General features: G+C 43.5%; 2 protein-coding genes across 15 annotated transcripts in view; one reads left to right on the top strand and one right to left on the bottom strand.

The window, feature by feature from the left end:
- The window catches only part of AZI2 (5-azacytidine induced 2), a 68,475-nt gene extending 51,716 nt beyond the window's left edge, over positions 1-16,759 (bottom strand). Inside the window, exons 1-2 of one of the 2 annotated variants that reach the window (XM_039527099.1) lie at positions 16,383-16,759; positions 9,577-9,645 (exon numbers count right to left, since the gene is read on the bottom strand). The gene's annotated coding sequence lies outside the window, so the exon portion shown is untranslated. The remainder of the gene's footprint in view (positions 1-9,576; positions 9,646-16,382) is intronic. The other variant, XM_039527100.1, reaches the window with a different exon arrangement.
- ZCWPW2 (zinc finger CW-type and PWWP domain containing 2) overlaps positions 16,454-24,344 on the top strand; it is a 119,492-nt gene continuing 111,601 nt past the window's right edge. For 5 of the 13 annotated variants that reach the window (XR_005594977.1, XM_039527101.1, XM_039527113.1 and 2 more), the window contains exons 1-3: positions 16,895-17,014; positions 19,078-19,240; positions 22,994-23,135. The gene's annotated coding sequence lies outside the window, so the exon portion shown is untranslated. Of the gene's footprint in view, positions 16,791-16,892; positions 17,015-17,070; positions 17,206-17,513; positions 17,681-19,077; positions 19,241-22,993; positions 23,136-24,344 lie in introns of those variants that run through there. The other 8 variants (XM_039527102.1, XM_039527103.1, XM_039527104.1 and 5 more) reach the window with 8 other exon arrangements.

Genomic DNA, 24,344 nt, shown 5'->3' on the forward strand with positions numbered 1-24,344 from the left:
TCCAGGCATCGGTATTGTCAAGCTGTCTGGACTGGAGCACAAGCATGAATACCAACTTCCGGGCAGATTCTTAAGAAATAGGGCACAAACCCCAAACTGGTTGTGTGTTCTGAACTTAGGTTTCACCAACCAAGTATCCAGCGTGAACTCCTCAAGCACTATAACAGCCTTAACATGGAGTCACAGACAGATTGGAGTACCCAAGAGGACTATCTTGCCACCCAGGCAAGCTTGCCTTTGTGATAGATGCTCCCTCACACCAAAAATCACAACAATATTTGAGTTACTCCCAGTCCCAAAGGATGAGTCACCCCAGGTCAACTGCACCTTCGATCCTATACCAAAGACAATGCTTGTAACCAATCCTATAAGAAAAACTATCTAAAGATTTATTAACTAAGAACAATAAGTGAGAGTTACTTCCAGAGTTAAAGCAGGTAAATATACACAGACAAATGAGCTACAGTGTTAAGTCTCAAAAGGTAATAGAAGCTGCTGTAATATGCAAATGCTATAAATCCCTTAGGGCTAACCCAGGCCAAGCACTGCGGAACTCTTGCTCATGCTTAGAAATTTTCACCCCTCAGAGTTCAAGCAGCATAGAGAGATCCAGTTTATTCTGGTCAGGGATTTTTATTCCCTACCCCAGAATTCAAACTGATGGGACAAGTCCTCATGTACATCTTCATGGCAGACTTGCCAAACCTATGGGAAAAAACACAGAAATTGGGCTTATTTTTTGCTTAATTGGCTTGTGAGTTGCTTGTTGGCTAGTTTTTGGCTTATGGCTTTTTTAGCTCCCATTAAGCAGGGACAAGGGGGGGCAAGCAGGGGAGAGAGTCAGGGGCATAGGTGCCGACTTCTGCTGGCACCAGTGGGTGCTTGACCCCTCTTTGCCCCTGGCCCTGCCCCAACTCCACCCCTGCCCCACCCCTGCCACCCTCTCCCTGCCCCTATTCCAACCCATTCCCCAAATCCCCTCCCTGGCCCTGCCTCTTCCCCGCCTTCTCCCCAGAGCTCGCAGTGTTCTCGCTCCTCCCCACTCCCTCCCGGAACTTGTTACGCCACGAAACAGCTGTTTTGCAGCAGCAAGCGCTGGGAGGTAGGCAGAGAAGCAGAGACGCGGCGCACTCAGGGGAGGAGGCGGAGGTGAGGTGGGGAGGGGAACTTGGCTGCCGGTGGGTGCAGAACACCCACCAATTTTTCCCCATGGGTGCTCCAGCCCTGGAGCAACCACGGAGTCAGCGCCTATGGGCAGGGATGCACAGCGGGCCCACCACAGTTCCAGACTGCATACCAAGGGGATCTAGTCACATATCGTGTTGGGGTTATTGAGGATTGGCTTGTTTGGCCTTGTTTTGAAATGGGATTAGCTTGATTTTTGGCTTATTGTGAAAGTCAGGTGCTTATTTACAGCGTGAAAGTTGGCAACTCTGCTTCAAGGGCATGTGTGTGCAGGTCAATCAACACATTTTTTGTCCTTTGGTGTTTCACAGTGGCTTATTTGGTTTCAGTTGGCCTTCTTGTGTGCAGGACCTAGCACCTTCTATAGGAAACCAGCATATTACATTATTTAATGCTTCTTTCCTGTTTAATGAGTTATACAAGTTACAGAGGTTTAAAATGCAAACAATATAACCTTATAACATGGGGTACAGCTCTCAAGTGAGATTAATACATGCAGCATCCTACAACTATTTTATAAAGTCTAAATACTAAACACATTTTTATAAATCTAATACCTATTTTAATAATACTCACCCACAGGTGAGCCAGACTGGCTTAAAGCTATACATTCATCAGTGTTTCACTGGGGCACTTGGTCTGCCAGCATCACAGATGTGCTCAGAGACTGCCTACTGGGTCAGGTCCTAATCAAAATTGAGCTACCACAGGAGGTAGAACTGCTCCCTACCTTTTAGTCCACTGGTTAGAACACTCTCCTGAATGACTTAGATACAGTTCCTCCCTCCCCATCAGGATGGGGAGAAATGATTTGAACAGGGCTCTCCCACAGTTCAGAAAAATGCTTAAACCACTGAGGTACTGGATAATCTGATACAGGACTCTCTCAATCTATCTTGTTGAAGCTGTGAAAGAGTGATTGGAATAGGGGAACTGGACCCTGGCTCTTCCATGTCCCAGGTGGGTGGCATAACCATTGAACTATAGAAGCACTCTCTCTCTCTCTCTCTGAATGACTGTTCCACTGTGCATAAATATTTAAATAATCAGGAAAAGGCACCTGCACACAGCCTGGCTTTCAGTGCCTATCTCCGTGTGAAGGATGGGACTGTCACCACAATTGGAACACTCCAGCCCTGGGGCTCGGCCAGGAGTCAGCAGCGCCCCGGGCTCATTTGGCTGGGGTGGGTTTTCCTGTCTCTTGTCGCTGCAGAGTGAGTCTCCCAGATGGCAGAGCTTTCTGCAGGGTGCTGCCCCCACCCCTTAAACTAAATGTGTGACTTCAGTTCATTTTGGATTGGATCCCAAAGCTCATTCGCAAAGAGCGGGTTTGGATCCAGCGTAGTGCTAAGCCTGGTTGCAAATTGCTGGCAGGTGACAGCTGAATTGAAGCACAACTTTTGTTCCCAGCCTCAAGGAGAGGGCAGCCCCGCTCTGCTCAGTGATCGCCAGGAGTCAGGACTCTGCAGGGGCACTCTGGCTTGCAGGGAGACCCTCTCCCATCCTCCCCACCCCTGCGCCTGCTCTCCACTCGCCTCCTCACTCCTTCGCCAGACCCCCCACCTGCCTCCTCCCACCTCTGCCCGCCCGCTGCTCGCCTCCTCACTCCCGTGCCAGACCCCCCCCAACCCGCTACGAGACTCCCCCCGCCTGCTGCTGGCTTGCCGCTCACCTCCTCACCCCTGAATCTGTCGCTGGCTTGCTGTGTCCCTCCTTACTCCCCCACCCGCCTCCTCACCTGAATAACGGAACAAATGGCATCCCAATCGTACATGGGCTGGGAAGTGGGACAAAGGGTAAAATATCGGTACAGTCCCATTTTATCGGGTCGTCTGGTCATCCTAGATCTATGCTAAATTCAAATCAAATCTCTTGTTCTGCTTAATGTGCAGGGGCGGCTCTAGTAATTTCGCGGCCCCAAGCACGGCGGCACGCCACGGGGGGCGCTCTGGCGTTCACTGGTCCCGCGGCTCCAGTGGACCTCCCGCAGACACGCCTGTGGGAGGTCCACCGGAGCCGCGGGACCAGCGGACCCTCCGCAGACGCGCCTGCGGGAGGTCCACCGGAGCCGCGGGACCAGCGGACCCTCCGCAGACGCGCCTGCGGGGGGTCCACCGGAGCCGCCTGCCGCCCTCCCGGCGACAGGCAGAGAGCCCCCTGCGGCATGCCGCCCCAAGCGCGCGCTTGGCGCGCTGGGGTCTGGAGCCGGCCCTGTTAATATGATAGGTTAGCTCAGTGATACTCAGGCCTGGTCTACACTAGGCTTTTAAACCGATTTTAGCAGCGTTAAACCGATTTAACGCCGCACCCGTCCACACTACGAGGCCCTTTATATCGATATAAAGGGCTCTTTAAACCAGTTTCTGTAATCCTCCCCGATGAGAGGAGTAGCACTAATATTGGTATTACCATATCGGATTAGGGTTAGTGTGGCCGCAAATCAACAGTATTGGCCTCCGGGCGGTATCCCACAGTGCACCACTGTGACCGCTCTGGATAGCATTCTGAACTCGGATGCACTGGCCAGGTACACAGGAAAAGCCCCGCGAACTTTTGAAATTCATTTCCTGCTTTCCCAGCGTGGAGAGCTCATCAGCACAGGTAACCACGCACAGCTCATCTGCACAGGTAACAATGCAGTCTCCTGAGAATCGAAAAAGAGCTCCAGCGTGGACTACACGGGAGGTACTGGATCTGATCGCTATATGGGGAGAGGATTCAGTGCTAGCAGAACTGCGTTCCAAAAGACGAAATGAAAAAGTATTTGAAAGAATTTCCAAGGCTATGATGGAAAAAGGCCATAGCAGGGACTCAGTGCAGTGCAGAGTGAAAGTTAAGGAGCTCAGACAAGCCTACCAGAAAACCAAAGAAGCAAACGGAAGGTCCGGTGCAGGGCCAAAAACATAGCGCTTCTACGCTGAGCTGCATGCAATTTTAGGGGGCTGCGCCACAACTACCCCACCCCTGTCCGTGGATTCCGAGGTGGGGGTTGTAATCTAAGCCCTGGCTGAGGATTATGCGGACGGGGAAGATTACGATGAGGAAGGTGACGAGGATGACCTTGCAGAGAGCACACAGCACTCCGTTAGCCCCAACAGCCAGGAGCTTTTTCTGACCCAGACGGAATTACCCTCCCAGCCCTCCCAAGCAACTATCCCAGACAATGAAGCCATGGAAGGGACCTCTGGTGAGGGTACCTTTGTAAATATCAAACATTGTTTTTTAAGCAAGCATTTTTAATGATTGATTTGCCCTGAAGACTTGGGATGCATTCGCAGCCAGTAAAGTTACTTAGAAAAGTTTGTAAACATGTCTGGGGATTGAGCGGAAATTCTCCAGGGACATCTCCATGAAGCGCTCCTGGAGGTACTCCAAAAGCCTTTGCAGAAGGTTTCTGGGCAAGGCAGCCTTGTTCCGTCCACCATGGTAGGACATTTTACCACACCATGCATGTAGCAAGTAATCGGGTATCATTGAATGGCAAAGCATAGCTGCGTATGGTCCCGGTGATTGCTGGCATTCAAGAAACAGCCGTTTTTTATCTCGCTGTGTTATCCTCAGCAGAGTGATATCATTCAGGGATGATGATGTTGAAAATCAGGAATTTAATTAAGGGGACAGAGATGGCCATTTTCCTACTGGGTTCATGGATTGCAGCTTAAAAACAATTCCTTTCCTGCACGTAGCCAAGCCGGGGGAGGGGAGGAGTGAAATACCGATGAGCTTTTTCGCGTTTGGTTAGCAGGGATCTTCCCAGCTAACAGCCACGTGGTGGGGGGGGGGGTGAAAAGGGGGGTGATTAGCAGTGAGCTTTCATGGTACCAGCCATGCAGTGGGGGGAGGGGTAAAGCACTGCTGAAGCCGAAAGACAGTGGCTTACCATGGCCGCATGCAAGCTGAATTCTGATGTCCGGACCTGTGTCTGTGAGATCTGTAACACCAGAGCTGCAGGCACTCAATATTAAGATGAAAAATGCGACCTTGTAGTGAAATCACATGTGCTATGTAAGGTGAAGAGTGCTGTTCACTGTGAAAGAGTATAACCATTGTTCTGTAAAATGTATCTTTTTAAATACTTCTCTCCCTTTTTTCCCTCCCTCATGCAGCTGCAAATTTTTCAAGCCTCCCTACTCCATCCCAAAGGCTAGCTCACATAAGGCGGAGGAAAAAGAAGACGTGAGATGAAATGTTCTTGGATATAATGGAAGTAACCTGCAAGGAAAGAGCTCATCTGAATGAGTGGAAGGAGGTGGTTTCAAATTACAGGAAAGATGCCAGTGAACGTGAGGACAGGAGGGACACCCGAGATGAGAGGTGGCAGCAGGAAGATCAGCGGTGGCGGGATGCAACTCTGGGACTGCTGCGTAATCAAACTGACATGCTCCGGCGTCTGGTGGAGCTTCAGGAACGGCAGCAGGATCACAGAGTGCCACTGCAGCCCCTGTATAACCACCCTCACGCCTCACCATGTTCCACATCCTCTTCACCCAGACGTGTAAGAACGTGTGGGGGGAGGCTCCGTGCACCCGCCCACTCCACCTCCGTAGACAGCCCAACCAGAAGGCTGTCATTACTGTGAAATTTTTTTATTGGGCTTTTCCATCCCTCCTATCCTCCTCCCAAACCACACCCGGGCTACCTTCTCAGTTCTCTCCCTCTTTTTATAATGAATTAATAAAGAATACATGATTTTTAAACTATAGTGACTTTATTTCCATAAGCAAGCTGTAATCGAAGGGGGAGGGTGGGTTGCTTACAGGGAATGACACAATCAAGGGGGGTGGGTGTTCATCAACAAACACAGCAGTCACACCCCCCCAGTGATGATGAAGTTTTTTTTTTTTCTCGCTTCTGCGCGCGCCTGGCGTCTCTTCTCTTCTCTTCTAATCTCCCTGGTGTCTGCGCTGGGGCGCGGCCAGGTGCCTTGCCTCCCCTCCCACCCCCCACCCAAAGGTCTCCCCTACCTCTTAGAGGAGATTGAGGAGACAGCAAGCACAACACACAAGGGACACATTTGTTTTGCTGGTCTGAGAGATCAGTAATGTGCGCCAGCGCTTTTTAAACGGCCAAAGGCACATTCTACCACCATTCTGCACTTGACCACTGTCAGCTGCCTGTGTATGGCTTTCATGAGCCATGGCATCAAGGGGTAGGCTGGGTCCCCCAGGTTAACTACAGGCATTTCAACATCCCCATCTGTTATTTTCTGTTCTGGGAAGTAATTCCCTTGCTGCAGCCGTTTAAACAGAGTAGTGCTTCTGAAGACGCGAGCGTCATGAACCCTCCCTGGCCATCCCACGTGAATGTTGGTGAAACGTCCCTTGTGATCCACCAGTGCTTGCAACACCATGGAAAAGTACCCCTTGCGGTTTACATACTGGGTGCCCTGGTGCTCCGGTGCCAAGATAGGGATATGGGTTCCATCTATCGCCCCCCCACAGTTAGGGAATCCCATTGCAGCAAAGCCATCCACTATGGCCTGCACGTTTCCCAGAGTCACAACCTTTCGTAGCAGCAGCTTAATGATTGCTTTGGCTACTTGCATCACAGCAGCCCCCACAGTAGATTTTCCAACTCCAAATTGATTCCTGACTGACCGGTAGCTGTCTGGCGTTGCAAGCTTGCAGAGGGCTATTGCCACTCGCTTCTCCACTGTGAGGGCTGCTCTCATCTTGGTATTATGGCGTTTCAGGGCAGGGGAAAGCAAGTCACAAAGTTCCATGAATGTGTCCTTACGCATGCGAAAGTTTCGCAGCCACTGCGAATCATCCCACACCTGCAACACAATGCGGTCCCACCAGTCTGTGCTTGTTTCCCGGGCCCAAAATCGGCGTTCAATGGCTAGAACCTGCCCCATTACCATCAGGATCTCCAAAGCGCAGGGGCCCGCGGTTTGAGAGAATTCTGTGTCCATGTCCTCATCACTCTCGTCGCCGCGCTGCCGTAGCCGCCTCCTCCTCGCCTGGCTTTGCAGGTCCTGGTTCACCATAGACTGCATGAGAATGCGCGAGGTGTTTAAAACCTCCACGATTGCGGTATTGAGCTGAGCAGGGTCCATGCTTGCCGTGCTATGGTGTCTGCACAGTTCACCCAGGAAAAAAGGCATGAAACAGTTGTCTGCTGCTTTCACGGAGGGAGGGGTGAGGCTGTACCCAGAACCATTTGCGACAATGATTTTTGCCCCATCAGGCACTGGAATCTCAACCCAGAATTCCAAGGGGTGGGGGAGACTGCAGGAACTATGGGATAGCTTCGGGATACCTACCCACAGTGCAACGCTCCGGAAATCGATGCTAGCCTCGGACCATGGACGCACACCGCCGAATTACTGTGCGTTGTGTGGCCGCGTGCAATCGACTTTATACAATCTGTTTTACAAAACCGGTTTATGTAAATTTGGAATAACCCAGTAGTGTAGACGTACCCTCAGACCTCAGTGGTTCAGGAGTCAAATTAGCAATCAACATTACCCAAAAGAGCCACAGTAGTGTGAATTCATTGTTTCATTTAATATATATATATATATTAAATGAAACACACTCATATATATATATATATTATTCTGACCAAGTATTATTTTATCAACTACAATTGGTTAGTGACATAGTAAAAGCAGCCTGATTGGTTTATAATTAAATCGCACCGTGTTTTAATATCATGTGCTGCAAAGAGCCACAGGAGACACATTAAAGAGCCACTTGTGGCTCCCGAACCTCACTATCACTGGGTTAGCTAATTTGATACTGTATACTTTTCTGAAAAAACACTCTTCCAATATTGACTTAATTTTGAATCTATGGGAACATAAAAGAACTGACCAGTTATTGCTCCAGTATGCAGGAGCAGAGATAAATGCAAACTACTGGAGTGGGATATAGGTAAAAAACACACAAAGTAATAACTGGATATAAAAATCAGATATAATGTTGCTGAAAGACTACAGTATATTCAATTTAATTACAAACTGAAGCTTCCCATTTATCCCAATTGTTTTTCAACTTTGATTTCCAATAATGAATGTGCCTCAGAAATTTAGAAAATAAACATAAACAAATCAAAATTCCAGGACTTTTATGTTGTAATGTGAGAAATTATCAGTAAACATAATCTGTAGTTTTCATGTGTATTTACATGCATTCAGAATGTCATTATCCTTGCCACCCCGGAGTTTGTTCATTGAGACCTGATTATTTTTTGAAAAATATATTTTGTTCAATATTTATGTATCCAATCTCAGAGTCAGCAGCACTAGATATAGACAGCAACATGTTATGTTGAAGCCCAATGCTCTTTGGGCTTGATCCAACAAGTTACTGAACACTCTGGTTCTGAGTAATACAACACTTAAGCACATGCTTAATTTTAAGCATGTGAGTAGTCCCATTAATTTCAATTGAGTTTCATATTGTTTGAATTTAAATGTTTTAATGGATTAGAGCCAGAGTACTCAGCACTTGCAAGATCAAGTCTTATTATTTTAACTCAGTGAAACTACTCACATATGTAAAGTTACTTATGTGCTTAATAAGTGTCTGCAGGACCAGGTCATAATTCTTATCTGCAGATAGCAACTTTATTTTTTTATCTTTTAAACAAATCCAGTAAATCATCAACATACTTAGATTTGAGTATGAAATTAGGCACTTTATATACAACAATAAGCATTTAGGGCCCAATCCAAGTAAGACACGTTGGGCCAGGACCTAAACTTTGTCATAACTTAGTTGAAATCAATGAAGCTATGGCAGTTTATACCAACTGAGGATCGGGCCCAACTTATATGTATTCCTTCACAGTTAAGAGAATACAAATAAAGCAAAGTAGAAGGCTGAAAAAGTAAACAGGAAGATATTTGCATTCCAGGTTTTGTACAGGAAGGTTAGCCATACAATTTGATATTTCTTAACAGCTACTGTATAATATCTGAAAAAGGCTTTGTATTCATTAATCAACAACTGTTCTAGAGCAAAAACAAACAATTTTTGGGTGATAAGAGGGTCAGAGATGTTTTTTGTTATTATTAGAGCGGGCATAGGCTCCAAAAAAGATCTCTCTCATTCTTACTGTATTAGAGTTCATAAAATAATTAGCAATGAGAATATTAAGGAGCATAATTCATATAAAATGTATAATCATTATAAAATTGTGCACATATGTTAAAACTCATTAAAGTCTTTATCTTAAATATGTCAATAACTCAAGTAACATAAATTATAACTGAATCATATGTGAAGGTTGCACGCTCACAAATGCTACAAAAATTAGTATGGAGTAAAAACACCATCTTACTATGCCTCCTAATTAATTTTAAATAAAGCAGCTAAAATCTTTACCATGCATTTCTCTAGGCTTTTCCTGGAATACCTAAACAGCTACAGTATTTAATAATACCTCACTGTATACTTGCTCTGCCATGTGAAGTACAGGGTTTCTGCGGTAACACTCTGTGTGATCTTGCGCCTGTGGAAGTAAATGGCAAAACTTCCATTGATTTCAATGGTACAGGATCAAGCCCACTATGAGGCTTCTATAGCCATTAGCACAGACCCTGGGAAGTCCACTGACTTTAATGGGAATCTACATGGGAACAAGGGTACATGCTAGCAGTTCAGGATAAAGGATTGGGGACTAGAGGTGGATTCTTCAATTAATTTCAGCATTTTTTTGGTACTAACTGCTTTCCAGACAGATGACACACAATGAAACACAGCATACTAATAGAGACTGACACAACAAATGAACTGAAAAAGAGCTTCTATACTGTGCATCCAAACGAGTTGTGAGGGGCTCCCATTGCTCACAGTGGCTGGGAGCTGCGGGGGCCCCTGCCAGCCACCCCAGAGTTGAAGCGGAAAATGTCATAGAGCTCTCTGGAAGTCATGGATTCTGTGACTTCTGTAACAAAATCTTAGCTTTAAACATAAGCAACATTTAAATAGTAAGTATATTTGATGATACCTGATTGTGCACTTACTATTTAGTGCGAAATTAAATACAAGTTCTGCTGCAAAACAAGGAACACATTTGTTTTCTAAAATATAATACTCAAAATGACAAACTAAATACAAGATGTTAAACTTAAATATCATTTCCCCCCAAATCTTTATTAGCATTCAGTTATTGTAATGTTAAATTTCTCCCAGCCATCCTGTAATTTACAGAATTTTCACAATGAAAATGTATCAAATAAGTTTCAGTCTCTTAGAGATAAATGGCATATATGTAGACCTATGCAAAATGAGAGATAGCAATTCTATTAACTGTTCAAAGGCAAAAAGGAGCATTGAGTAAATGTGATCTAATGCTTAGCGCAAAGTTTTGGAATTATAGTCTAAAGACCCCATCTTCCAATAAGCAATATGTGAGCATACCCCTGTATCCCTGAAGAGCTCATTACAGGATCAGGATCTAAGTGCATTTGGATTTTTTTAAAAAAGTCCAAAGCCAACCAAGTAAGGTAGCGAGATGTGGAGGGGTGTATGTTTGATGCTCTTTGTTCCATTCTTATACACACCAATAATTTTGTTAGATGTAAAAAATAAATTCAAACAAGGTATCCAGAGTTACACTCACAGAAAATATAGGTTTTAATATGAATGGGCTCATAAGCCTAAGTAAAAAGGTGGACATAACAGGGTGGCACGGTTCTTATGTTGAATGATCCTATTAGCTGGAGTTAGAACATACCAGACTGATTTCTGCTGACTCACTGAAGTAGGTGTGGCTTGATATAAGTAGATATAAGTGAGATGAGAGCACCCATGTAATTAGAAAAAAAAGGGGGGGCACGGTTAAATAGAGTGGTTGAGGGAGGAAAGTGATATGGCTGGTTATGATTAGTAAGATATTTTAGGATGAGTTTAGATTTTATTGACATAGTGGCTTTCTGTTGTTTAAGGGTCAGAATGGTAGGACTCTGCTCTAGTAGCAACCAGTAAATTTTAATATTAAAATAGAATGATGCAATAGTGTTAATACTAAAAAAAGCAAATAGTTATGCTGAAAAAAGGAAAACGACCTAAAAGCTGAAGATTTAAAAAACTTTAACACGAGTTTTGAAAGATGATGCTTATATTATTCCAAGTTAGTTATACTCATGTATGCCCTATTAAAACATAGACGTGCAGGTGGCTTCATCGAGACTCAATTGGGGTCATGTTGGCTCAATTTTAAATTTTGTATTATATCACTCATTAAACTGTAATTGTGAAATACAGCATAAGGTTTATGATAGAGCAATTACTATAGCTATCAAATCTTATAACTGAGTTTCAGAGGAATTAGTCACGAATAAGTTTCTAGCTTGTAAAACGCTGGGAAACTGTAGAAGTGTACTTTGTCTCTTTTCAAAGTGCCTATATTTCTTTTCACAAAGGCCCAAAACCTCAAAGGTAGTTTGGCATAGTGCCACTCTGCAGTGCAATGCCTAGCCCCTAGGAAGTCTGCTGTCTCATGGAATCTTCAGTCCCAAGTTACGTGCCCAAGTCCCGATACAGATATGGGGGATGTTAAGTGCCCAAGGAAGGGATTCTCAAAAGCCAGCAACTGGATAGAGAGCTGCCTAAACTAGTCAGGAGTTAAATGCTGAGGACAGCAGCTTTGGGGCCACATCACAGACAGGCATATCTCTGTCAGCTTGAGATCCTCAGCTGTGAATGCTGTCCTGCAATTGTGTGTCCAACCCAGGTCAGCTGCTTAGGATGCCCATGCTTTAGCAACTTAAACCCATCAGAACGAAACTTGAGTTTTTCGTGAAAAAAGAGAGTCAAAGTGGTTAGAATAGCCTGGTGGTTAGGGTACTCAGGCTGCAAGAGAACTTGATTCAAATCCTTGCTATAGCTGAGTTATAGCTGGAACTTAACCTCACATTGCAGGGAAGTGCCCTAACCCGTGGACCACAGGGTCAATTTTTCTGACATGATGAATATTTAATTATTTATACAAAGTTGAACAGCTAAAAAAGAAGAGATGCAGAAAGGTCCACTCCAGAATAGCCCACTGGTTAGGCTACTTTAACTGAAAACTGGTTCAAGTCACTCCTTTGAATGAGGCAGGTATTGTGAACCTCGGTCTCCTGCATCCTTGGTGAGTGACCTACACTGGGAAACGCACCGTACAGCTCATTACCTGGCAGGCAGCATCAACATTTAGGCAGCTTTGTGAATGCTGATTGGTGGAAACTCAGATGCCTACAGGGTCTCTCCTCTCCTCTGAGAGTTGTGTTGCATACATAAAACGTGACTATTCTTGGACTGTTTTAGAATTTAGCTGTCAGAACCAGGGATGCTTCCATTTAATCTACTCTCCTGTCATGGATACTAGAATTTAGCCCTTGTGCTGAGCATCCTGGCATAATTTCAATCTTCATTAATGAAGAAAAAAAGATCAATTGCAAATATGTATAAATTTAACACCAGCAGAATGACTGTTGTTGAGGTTCACTTTTTGATAGAAGTAAATTGTGAAGCTAAAGGTCAGGGCTTATTTTTTAAAAATAAATTTGGGTAAAAATCTGGCCCCAATGAAGTTCATGGCAAAATGCCCATAAGCTTCAGTGGGGTCAGGATTTTACTCTATAGTTGTTAGCTGTAAAATAAAATGTTAAACCCTCTCTCTATAAACAATATTATATAAAAATGGTGACAAGTCCTTATTCTGAGTACATCTGGTTGTGGTCATCTCCTCTCTACCAAAGTACAGCAAAAAGAGGTTTTGAAAAGGACAACAACAATTTTTACATGGCTATGGGAGGAAGGCTTCAAAATTAAATTAAAAAGAACAATATTGTTAGTTTTACTGGAATTGTCTGCTTGTCAGTAGTGCTGGGGTGGGGGAGGGGAAATTGCAGCTCCAAAAATATATATATAAAATAATGAATGTTACAAATATTTATTTTGATGTTTCTATTTCCCTTTTCTGACTTACAAAAAGAGGACATGTGCTGAAATTAAAAAAGATAGGAAATTTGAAATTGATAAGAAATAGGAAAACCGCTTAAACAATTTATTACTGAATGATGTACTAGGTAAGATTGCATAATTTGTTCCTATATCACAGACATGCTAGCAAAGGTTCCACTAGAGAAGCAAATTAAACACAAAGCATATGATGAATGGCATCAATTTGCTTAACTGATCGCCATATTGGGGGTCAGGAAGGAATTTTCCCCTGGGTCAGACTGGCAGACATCCTGGGTTTTTTTCACCTTCCTCTGCCGCATGGAGCGCGTGTCACCTGCACATTTAAACTAGTATAAATGGTGAATTCTCTAAAACTTTAAGTCTTTAAACCATGATTTGAGGACTTCAGTAACTCAGTCAGAGGTTAGGGGTCTCTTTCAGAAGTGGGTGAGTTCTGTGGCCTGAAATGTGCAGGAGATTAGACTAGATGATCACAATGATCTCTTCTGGCCTTAAAGTTTATGAGTAACTTCAACAACAGAATGTGAGCAGGAATCAACCAGAGCCATTCATGGTCGACGTGTAGATAATGCCCTTACCTCCATCATAGCGGTGGGGAATGATAACATCTTGCTGGAATTCCTTAAGCTCCTTGGACCAAAGGTATCATTGTGGCTCACTAATTTCTATATACAGCTCATTAATGAGAAGAAGAAGAAGCTACCATGCACTTGATGTCAACCAAAGATTATTGCCATTCTCAAACCGGGCAAGGACCCCTACAACGTGCTGAGTTACCACCCGATATCCTTGCTATCAGTGTGTTTCAAGATGTTTGACCATTTGATCCACGTAGCACCTGTGATCAAATCTTGGCTTTGACCATCTTTATCAAAAATGGTTTTCAACAAACTCTAAAGACAGGAGCCATCTTCCTGGATTTGGCTGCCACTTATGAGATAGTTTGGCACAGAGGCCTTCTGTAGAAACTCCCTCAAGTTGCCCTTCATTGGGTGGTCAAAGTAGTAGAGTTCTTCTTCCAAAATAGGTGGTTCAGAGTACACATGGGCAACTGCTGCAGTTCCTGGAAGTGTCAGATTAACGGTCTTTCTCAAGGATCAGTTCTTTCACCAATACTGTTCAATGTGCACATCAATGACTTGCCAGCAACATTCTTGTGCAAGTTTATCTATGCTGATGACATCTGCCGCAGTTCAAAAGCTCAGTCCTTCTCAGAAATTGACAAGGTCCTGAATGATGATATGAAGCTCATGGCAGACCACTGTACTCAATGGTGCCTGCAGCCGAGCTTTTCCAAGACAGTATCTAGCATATTCCATCTACATAATGCCAGCGCAAGCCATGAGTTAAATATTTTCTTAAATGGCCAACGCTTGCAGCATAACCCAAACCTGGATTACCTCGGTTCGACATTGGATAGGTCATTGACGTACTGCAACCACTTGAAGAAGATAGCAGTCAAAGTTAGCACTCGGAACAACTTGCTCAGAAAACTGTCTGGCTCAACCTGGGTTGCGAGCGCCTGGATGCTTATAACATCAGCCTTTGTCCTCTGCTATTCAACAGCAGAGTACTGTGCTCCTGTCTGGTATCACTAGTCTCATAAAAGGCTGGTCGATGTAGAGCTTAACAAAGCTATGTGCATTGTTACCAGGAGTTTACATGCAGCTCCTTAGCCATGGCTGCCAATAATTAGTAACACAGCACTACCCATATTTGCTGTGAGAGGGCCTCCATCGTGCTCCTGGCCAAGATCCCTAAAAACAAAAACTTGCCTCTGTACTCAGACCTCTTCAACCGCCTACCAGTTTGCCTGTCTTCTAGACACCCTTTATCGTCACTTATGCCACCACAAGACATGATGGTGGAATCTGCTTGGTTTTATGAGTGGTCAGCAACGACAGTCGTTAGGTGACAAGAGAGTGATTATCTGCCCACCAGTTTTAACCTACCAAGGCACTTGTAGTCCCTGAACTGGTGTCAAACAGGACAGGGCGATTGTGTGGCCAATCTTTTCAAATTAGTTTTCTCTAACGACTCAATGTAGATACGGTCAACTTCAGACTATGTCGCATATCCTTGACGAGCGCCGGCTGACTTACATCAGTGGCTGGCTACCGGCTTTTCACCTGGCTGATGACAATGCTATCAAATGGCTAGGCACACTGTGCATATGCTGAGAGACAGACATGGTTTATAATAGCTATTCCTGTATGTCCTCTAGTCATTATAAAAAACTATTGCGGGAATACATACGTGCTTCACAAAGGAATAAAGTGAAGGTTTCTATAAGAAGGCTTCTTCCCATCCATATACCTCTGCAAAATGATAAAAGCTATACTGATTTTTTACCAAATTATCCATATGAGCTACCTATGAGCACTGGGGTAAAATAATGTTAATTTATGTAAATATTCCCAGTTAGCCACTGAGTTGTTGCTGCATGGTATTTATTGACTAGCAAATTTCTTAAAGGGCTGGTGGTTAAAATTGCAAATAATGCCCACATCCTACAACCCAGAGGATAGATAGTTCCTAGCATGTCCCAAAGTGGAAGCAAACTTTTATATATTATTATGCTAGGAGGTTGGATGAAACTTTAATAAAGTTGGTGGGCTTCATCAAGATAAATGTAAGGAACAACCAAGCTCCTTTATGGAACCAGATAACTGAAACAATAGGAGCAAACACCCCAAACAAGGGCACATTGCAAGGCTTGAGTAGAAGCATGTGCCCCAAAGAATTTCCCTGGGGACTGATATACACAATTCCAGGGGTGGGGTATTGGTTGGTGGAGGAGAGAAGCAGGACTCAGGAGCTTTACACAGAGAGAGAGAGAGAGAGAGTAAAGAAGCCTATAGTGGTCAAAGAAACCCTGGTAGCAAGACCCTAAGAAAAAAGCTACGCGAGAAAAAGCACTAGGGTAAAGTGCTCTTTGAAAGAGGCTTGTAACTGTGAGACAGAAAACTATCTCCTGCTGTTTGATTGTTACTGTGTCCAAGGAAACAGGATTTTGTAAATACACTTTTCATCAAAAAATTACCTGATTAGGAGGCTGCTCAAGGCAATCTGCCACCCTAGACAACAATTCAGTATGCCATTCCCCACACCACTCAAATTTGGCCAGTTGGCTGCCCTTCTGTCACAACAAAGGGGCAGCTGGGTCAAATTGACTGCCTTAGGCAGCTGCTTGTAGCTAGAAGACCTCTAATTTGATTCTACCCTGATGTTCTCCTCCTAATGGAAAAACCTGCGAGATCTTGAAAATTAGCTCACCTGCTAGGTCAAAACAGGATCACGATAGTGCTGCAGGCAACAGGCTGGCTAGGCTATTAGGTCACAACCACGCCAGGTACCTGGCAGGGGAGGTTCCCTACGCACATGAGCGCCCCTCAAAAGCTGCTGCTTGTTTTGTGTGTCCTTAAAGGGCCTGTTCTGGTTCCTCACTGAGGGCACCTGCGCGTTTTCTTTCACCGAGTAGAGGACGAGGCTGGGGGGAGGCTGGTCCCATCCTAAGCTTGTCTTGCCTGACCTGAAGGCCAGTCAGCCCTGGGTAGGGCAGCTGCAATAATAGTGGGATCAGCGCTAGAGATGTCAGGTTTTTGCAGCCTGGCGTGTATGGGACCCGGTTCGGACGGGTTTCTCCTGCTACCTCCCAGGATGAACAGTTCCTGAAGCAGCCAGGTGGTTCCCCAGGCGGCGTTCATCCTGCGGTGACGCACGCGCAGAAAGCGTCGATTCCTGCCAGGGCGGGAGGGGGCGCTCGGCTCGGGTGCTTGTACTGGGCGGGAAGCTGGGCTGGAGAAGCGCGTGCAGCGAGCGACGCGCTCACCGCGCTAGAGTTGCCTGGCTGCCCACGCGGAGCCTCGCGCCATCTGGCCGCCTGCAGCCGTATTTTCCCGCGCGCTGTAGGTACCCGGGTGGGGCTACAGTCCGCGCGCGCCGCCTAGCTGATGCCCTGGCCAGAAATTCCGTTGGTCGGTTTGCCCTTTGGCCCCGAGTCCGGCGCCTCCCCACCCCCACCCGGCACCTTCTCCGACGAGTCACACCCAATATCCCCCTGTACTGGGTACATGGGGAGGGTCCGTCCAGTATGGGGGTGAGCGGTGGGACTGCGGGGGTGGGGGCAGGGGGTGACGTGGAGCAGAGGCCGTGTGATCCGGGGGTGGCTATGGAGGCAGGCAGTCCAGTCTATAGGGCAGTGGGAGGTGGGTGGTCCTCGGGGCAGTCGCTGCGGGGTGAGGGCTGGTTTTGGGGGAGGAGGCTGTGGGTGGGCAAAGCTGAGTGATGGTGGAGCAGGGCTGGGGAAGAGGAGCGTGTGTGTGCAGCATGAGGGAGGTGACACACGAAGATGCAGCAAAGCGCACTTTGCCCCACACGTTTTCATCCAGTCTAGGTTTCTATCTCAGGTGTTATGAGTCCGATCAGTTGCACAGACAAAATTTGAAGCTTGCATCTGAAAACTGCCCACTGCATCTTCATGAGAACAAGGTGCCATGTCCTCTGTCACTTACTGAGCTCACAACTCTGAACCAGCTTGTCCTACTGATGCCTATTTGGATAACTTTTTAAAAGTGTGTGGTGTGTTCAATAGTGTTTTCTTCTTTATCTTAAACAGGGCCGGCTCCAGGGGTTTTGCCAATAAAGCAAAAAAAAGAAAAAAGCCGCAATCGTGATCTGCGGCAATTCAGTGGGAGGTCCTTCGCTCCAAGCGGGAGCAAGGGACCCTCCGCCGAATTGCTGCCGAATACTTGGACGTGCCTCCCCTCTCCAGAGTGGCCGCCTCAAGCACCTGCTTGCTAAGCTGGTGCCTGGAGCCAGCCCCGATCTTAAAAAAACAAAAAATACTGAAAAGAGTGTAGGCTTTACCACCTACAACCAGATCTTATATTTTTCTACCACCTTCTCAAACTTTGTTTTGAACAGGTCAAAGGAAGAAATAATTCCATATGTGAACTGTGAGATCTTTTCACCTAGCGACTAGTAGAGAATTGTCAGTGACTCTTCTGGTTGTTGACAATGAATACTTTGGGTGAAAATGGATCATATACTGTATGTTTAGTTGTAGTGCTGCTATTTGGAAGTGGCAGATAGACATGAAACAACCACTTTCTACAAAGTCTAAAATAAAGGGAAGAAAATATTCCATTGTTATAATGGAACAGTTATTCCAATGCATCTTTATGATACTTTTAAAACTCTGTTCTTTACCACCTCATAACTAAACAATTACATTTCTTACAGGGATATCCCTAGTTATTTTGCTGGGCAGGGAGGAAAACATTTTTAGCACCACCCGAGGGCCCCCATCCTGGGAGCAGCAGAGCAAAGGAAAAAAAGCAAAACAGCCAGCCAATCGGCAATGGCACAACAAAACAAAACAACCCCCAAAAAGCCCAACAGCAAAAGCTGAACAGTACAATGATGAGGCGCTGCCCTGGAAAAAAGTAGTGCTCGGGGTCCTCACCTTGATTGACTGCCCCTAAAACTGACCCTAATTTCTTGGGGGAAATCATTGCCCCATTGAAATTAATAGCAAAACTTTCACTGACTTCATTCCTTGTATTTAGTCACAATCCAAAATTTTTGAAAATATTTTTTTGAATGTGTCAGCAAAATTGAATGAACTTTGTTGGGAATTAAAATACTTGACCTTTTAAAATAGTGATGAGACCATGCATAGAAAATTTCAGTCTAAACAGCTAAAGTATGGCAAACTTGAAAACGGGTGTATAACTGGAAGCATTAGCTTTAGTATACACATTGCTACAAACTCTTACTTTATAAGTAATGTCTCTGTGTTCCATTCTATGCATCTGAAGAAGTGAGCTGTAGCCCACGAAAGCTTATGCTGAAATAAATTTGTTAGTCTCTAAGGTGCCACAAGTACTCCTATTCTTTTTACTTTATAGTATTTCCTAATTGGGCATATTAAGCAGCCTGTTTGTAGCTTTGTCTTTTGTCACATTAGGTTCAAAATCAGAAAAGAATGGCAGTTTAGTCGCTAACATTATCTTGCAAGGGGAGAATTTAACTTCATCCATCTGATGGGATTTAATGGGCAAGGCTGTTGTCCATATTTGGTAAATGTCATTATTCCTTTCAAACAGACATGCCTATTCCTAAAATTGAAGGTAGGTTTGTGCTGAAACAAGTGTTAATTATAGAACACTTTTACTTTGTTCTTTGTATTTTGAAATATAAAACATTAAAAATTAGCACCTATCCATCTGTCTGTAGTATAAAAAATATTTATCCATACTCAAAGCATTTTACTAACAATTCTTATTATTTGCAGCTCAAACATTTACAATTCATGAGTTTTGACCTAGATATCACGCTATAGCAGACTGGAAAAATGTTTTCTACATTGAGATTCTGTGCAATTCTGTCTTTATGCAACACCACAGTAATACAAAGGAGTGAAGAATTCTACTTTCACACGAAGAGATATCTAATTTATTAATTAGAGAGATACAGAATAGGAATATCATTGAAACCCAAATTGATTTAATGGAACTTTACAAGTGTAACAGTTTTTACAGGCGATCTGGAAAGATTCTTGCAAGTTAAATTTTCATAAGTTTTTATGGTACTAGCAGATAAGCATGTGGCTTCTCCACCAAATTAATCCAGCAGAAAACCTGGTGCTAAAGAAAGTTCAGTCTTTTTAGAGGAAATGGTACTCCGAAAAATAAATTAGACCTAGACAACAAAACACACAGGGTTCATAAGGCATTGTGGTATTTCCACCCTGTAATTGGTGTTCGTGCTTATTATTATTTCACTTAGGGCAGTGGCTTTTGAATTACAAACATTTTAGCAGAAATTAAGATCTGATTCTGCACCATTGAAGTCAATGTGAGTTGTCAGTGTGTTCCCTTACTTAACATTCTTCTTTGGCCTCAATTTTCCTTCTTTCTCTTTATGTCCATCAGTTTTTCTGTGTAGGGGCAAAAGTGAGACGAGAAGGGAGATAAGCATTTAAATTTTGGTTCAATACAATAATTAGACAAGTAATCAATTTAGCACTTGTAAGGATTTAATTTTTTTAAAAGAATGTGTGTATTTTCCTGCATTCCTTTGTCTTTAACCAGTTAGATCATAAGCTAGTTGTTGCAGGCAGAAACAAGTAAAGCATCTGTCAGAGTTTTGGGTGTGTGTTCTGCGTAAGCAATATGAATCACAAATTAGATAAACTAACATTACCCCTCGCAAGATAGTAGTTAGCTTTGGCTCCATTTTGTAGGCAAATAATATGTCTAAGTTAAAGGTATGTCCATCTCTTTTCAATTACTAGAATTTATTTAAGGAAATCTTAAAATAGAGGTGACGCAGAAAAGTCTAACAACCTCCTTTGGCTAATTATTCTATTGTTTGACCTCACTGTCAGAATTTTTTTCTGCTGTCTAATTAAATTTGTTTTTTTTCTTATAACAGTACCCTTATTTACTTAAGTAATTATTTTCGTTCCTTTATGATGTCTGTCTTGTGCTCATAGATAATTATATCAACTGTCATATTTTTTCTATACTTTTTCCCCTTAATCTGTCTGTTTAGGTCATGCACTCTGAATCTTTTAGCATTTTCTTGTGGCTGCTCTTGCTGTTTCCAGCAGTAACACACACACATGGTGCCCCTCTTTAACATGATAGTTGAATTCCTAGAATCTGAAAAATGTAACATCCAGAACCAGCAGCATTGTCTTTACTTAGGTCTAATGCTCTAAATCAATCAGTGTCCAAATCTACGTATTCAGCAAGTCAAATGTAGAACAAGAGGTCTGAAGCTGCTCTTCTTTCACTTATCTGAGTACTTAGACTTCGAAATGTAGCTCACTTTTCAGCCACAAGGCTCAAAATTTACTTGCCCAAATTTAGGCTGTTCCCACTTTGTATCTCATACAATGTTCTTCCTTTGTCACAAAATGTAGGTGAAGTCTTAGGGATGGCTAAGTGGAAGGAGAACTTCAGATTTTTGGGTGGTACTGTTCTGCTTCTTTCCATAAGTTTCCTCTTAGTGCCATGATAGCTAGTTGACTTGGGGCTACTCAGCAAATGACATCCCTTTTTCTGCCCAGGCTGCTCCAACTGGCCTGTTTCTCCCTTTCTTAATCAGCAGTCTCCAGTTAGGTGATACAAGATTTTGATGACTTTGACTCCTCAGAGAGCAGTCCTCACTAACCATTCTTGTCTACTTTGCAGTGATCAAATTCTTGAGTCAGCTTCTCAGTTGATTCAAGGTACTGGTGGGTCCTCAGAAGAGGGGACTTATAAACTGTTCCTTATATGGAGTAGGCATGTTATGAACTTTAGCAGACCATGTGTGCCTGCTCCTGCTGCTTAAACAGCTCCCCCTTCAGGGAGCAGAGAGGTCCGTTGGTTCCCCAATAATAAAAATCAAGAGAGGCACATGGCTAGTGCTAGATCTCAAAAGGAGGATAAGGCCCACCACCCCAGAAAGCATAGACAGGAGAGTAGGGAAGCCACCATCTCCTCCCCAGCTGGACCTGGGTAGCTGTTAAAACCAGCCTTCCTCTTTTTTTCTTCTCCATTTACTTGGCTTAGTCAGGGCTCTGAAGATAGGTCATTGCACTTCTAGTAAGAGCAGCATCCTTACAGATTTTGCTTTGTTTTTCCTCATTTTCTGAGACAGGTTGAGAAGGACACAGAAAAGAAGCTATCTGTATTGCATTGCAGTTGGGCTTTATGTTCTCAGTGTTCCACGTTCTTAGAGATTAACTTTTTAAAGGCCTAGCCTGTCAGCTCTAAAGCCTCTTCCAATTGAAAGGAAGGACATTGGTCTCTGGAGGGGCCCCTCATCCTGAGGAAATTGATAAAGACAAAAAAAAATAATCCTGATTGGTGTTTCTTGAGTTTTAACAATATATCCTGATTGTCCTGGATTTGGTCTTTGCCTGTTATTTGATAATGTCTCTGCCGCCTCTTGCTATCGGAAAAGAGGTAGAAACTTTGACAACTACGCTGACCTGACATCATGTGCACAAGGATCTCTGCCTATCTGAGAAGAGAGTAATTTAAGCTTGAAATAATATCACAACAGTTCATCCATAACTAGCTGTAACAGTGCTTTTTCCTCCACTTAAGTTTTCTTTTTTGGTTTAACAAATCAGAAACTTTGTAAGCTGAGAACATTTTTGTTGCTACCATGTTAATTCTTTTATAATTCAAAAAAATTAAAATTGCATTTGTTTTGCAGTTTTCCTACACACTTGAATTAATGAAGTAGAAAGTTTGCATCGTGGCTTGTTACTCAGTGTTAAACCTTAGCCAGTGAAATGGACAGAAGATCAAATGTGTTATTATGGAATGCCTAGGGAATCACAACTATAATATTCAAGCTTGTCTCCCATGCTAATCAGAGTCATAAGGGTGTATCAGAGTCAAATCATGAACCTTAGCCTTCTGTGAGCTAGTTTAGGACTATACAGTCTAAGTAAGACTATTGAACAACAGCTAAGTTGAAACTTATAGTCTTGCTCTTTAAAGCTTCCAGTTCTTTGTAGAGATCTTTGAAAGGTGACCAAGAAACTGTCAGCATCATGGTGTTGCCTTCTTGTTCTCCAGTCTATAGTTTCTGATGCTCTTGCAAGCTAGCAAGAGAGGAGATGTTGTCTGCCTCCTCCAAAAGGAAAAAGAAATGGAATGAGGTGTGAAGAACTTGCTTTTTTTCAGGCTCATTTCACTTGAAAAGTATGACAAGTTCTGTCTAATACCTTCCAACTATCTTCCAGCCAAACAGTTCTACTGAAGAATTCCATGCCTGGGCCTGTGGCCTCCTACCTTTGTAGCTCAAGAAGTAGAGTGAACATTAATGTATTTCTCATCAACATGACCCTGTGTTTTTGGTTTCTATTTTGTTTACAGTGTCCTGGGAATTAATCAGTGTTACTTCCAAAAATTAAACAGGTGAAAATCAGTGTAAAAATTAATTTCACAGTGTTCTGGATAAATATTCGGATTAATATTTGGGCATAAGAGGACAGAAAAGAGCAACAAATAGAGAAAAGTAAGAATATTGAAAATAAAAGCAGGTTAATGTTATGATTTATTTCTGGAACTGTGTATTAACAATAGCTATACATATGTGCACGCGTGTGTCTATATCTTTTCCTCCGTTGCCTTACTTTGACAGACAGCCTTTAAATTTACACTTAGACCAATTTATTAACATAAGCACATCCACCTAATGAATGTATTGGATTTTCTTAACATAATCAGGATTTTCATGAACTTGTATGGTCTAAAATTCAAGTGACAGTCAATAAAAACTGAATAATACCTTTTGTAAAACCTGAAAACAAGGGGCCTTACTTATTGGACATCTGGGTAATTAAAGTGATATTGAGAGGCTTTTGGCTTCAGGCTTATTCCAGTTCCAAAGACACATCCTGGCTCCTCTGATTCTGTTTAGTGCCTAGCTTTGGAGCAGGGTATCTCAAGCCAAGAAAATCATCTTTCTTTTCTACTGACTAGAGCAGAATAAAAATTTTCTGTTCCTACTACTTCCTGATAAGAGGATGGGACCTGCAGACCAATCATCAATCTGCAGGTGCTGAACAAATGTATCTGGAGGACCTGATTTTGATTTGAGATTTTCAGTATTTGTTTTTTGTGAGCATTGATGTGCTCCAAAGGTCTTCTGATAATACACATTCCAATATGACTGAGAGATTGGTCTTTCTTGTGCTTCACACTAGGAACCAACCATTTCCAGTTCTACACTTTGTTTCTGGACTGGCCTCTGGACCATAGGTCAGGGCATCATGATAATTCTGTACTAAAAAGTTTGGTTTTTTTTCTTTCAATGAAAGATGAAAAAGAAACCATAAAAGTATATGCTGCATATGGTTAGTAAATGAGGTGTTCATTCATGTATCTTAATACACCTCTACCCTGATATAAGGCTGTCCCCGGGAGCCAAAAAATCTTACCTCGTTATAGGTGAAACCGCATTATATCGACCTTGCTTTCATCGGCCGGAGCGTGCAGCCCCGCCATTCCCCGAGCGCTGCTTTACCGTGTTATAGCCGAATTCGTGTTATATTGGGTCGCGTTACATTGGTGTAGAGGTGTAATTGCTAATTAATCTTACAGACTGGATGTGCTTGCAGATGCAAAAGCATATTTCAACCTGTCTTTTTAAGAAAATCCACCATCATGTTTTATTATTCTTGTTACATCTGTTTTTACTTAAGAATGTTTCCTTTGCAGGATG

The sequence above is a fragment of the Mauremys reevesii genome, linkage group 2, assembly GCF_016161935.1.
Source record: "Mauremys reevesii isolate NIE-2019 linkage group 2, ASM1616193v1, whole genome shotgun sequence".
NCBI lineage: Eukaryota > Metazoa > Chordata > Testudines > Geoemydidae > Mauremys > Mauremys reevesii.